Source organism: Mastomys coucha, unplaced genomic scaffold (assembly GCF_008632895.1).
Source record: "Mastomys coucha isolate ucsf_1 unplaced genomic scaffold, UCSF_Mcou_1 pScaffold7, whole genome shotgun sequence".
NCBI lineage: Eukaryota > Metazoa > Chordata > Mammalia > Rodentia > Muridae > Mastomys > Mastomys coucha.
The window spans coordinates 39,301,454-39,302,785 of record NW_022196913.1 but is presented as its reverse complement, the minus strand read 5'-3'; positions in this window follow the sequence as shown (position 1 = coordinate 39,302,785).

The following is a 1,332-nucleotide window of genomic DNA, read 5'->3' as shown; positions in this document are numbered from 1 at the left end:
AAAAAAAAAAAAAAAAAAAAAAAAAAAAAAAAAAGCAGTGTGGCTCTAGTACAAAAAGTCCATGTTGACCAATAGAACAAAATCAAACATGAGTACATGTAGCTATAACCTGCCAATATTTAACAAATGTGCCAAAAAACATACACTGGAGAAAAGATAGCATCTTTAACAAATGGAGCTGGAAAACCTAGATGACCACTTGGAAAAGAATGAAGTTAGACCTGTACCTATCACCTCGCATGAAAACTAACACCAAATGAACCAAAGACCTAAGTGTGGATCCTCAACCCCTGAGACTGCTAGAAGAGACGCCGGCAGTGCTAGCGATGATAAAGATGTAGGGAAGGACTTTCTGAATAAGATCCCATTTGTCCAGAAACTACGGCCAATAATTGACAAATGGGACCTCATAAAACTATTTCAAACCATCGGGAAATCAGTGTGGAGAACCCTTGAAAAACTAAGAATAATCTACCATATGACTCAGCTTTACCACTCCTCAGCAAATGCCCAAAGGTCTCCATATCCTATTCCACAGACACTCAGCCATGTTCATTGCTGCCCTATTCACAGTGGCTAGGAAATGGAAAGAACCTGTCCTAGTTCCTGTTCTATTGCTGTGAAGAGACACCATGGCAGTGTATAAAAGAAAGCATTTAATAGGGAACTTGCTTAGTATTTCAGAGGATGAGGATTACCATGATAGGGAGCATGGCAGTAGACAGACAGGCATTACACTGTAGCAGTAGCTGAGAGCTTATATCCTGGTCTGCAAGTTAGAGAGGTGGGGGTATCGAACCTGTGATGGGCTTTTCAAATCTTCCAACAAGGTCTCACCTCTTAATCCTTCTAAAATAGTTCCACCAAGTGGGGACCAACCATTCAAATATATGAGCCCTTGGGGCTCATTCCCATTTAAACCACAAAACAATCTAAATATCCTTCAATTAGCAGTGGATCATTAAAATATATCATGTACAAACTATGGAATGCTTTTCAGCCACAAAGAAAAATGAAATCATGAACTTTGCAGGCAAAACCCAGAACTAGAAGAGACAAACATCACATGTTCTCTCTAATCTGTTGTTTTTAGCTTCAAGTTTTCAGATGTGAGTATATAACCTGGAGTAACTATAGAAACAATTACTATATTTTACAGAAAGTAAGTGGGGAACACTGGGGACCCAGTAAGAACATATAGGGTACACATGATTTGAATGGAGAAAGGGAAAATAGAGAGCTCTAATTAGGGAGGTGTGGAGGACAAATGGGAAAAGGGGAGGGTAAAATAATAGTAAGGGTGTCTGAAATGTCATAAGGAATCATAATAAT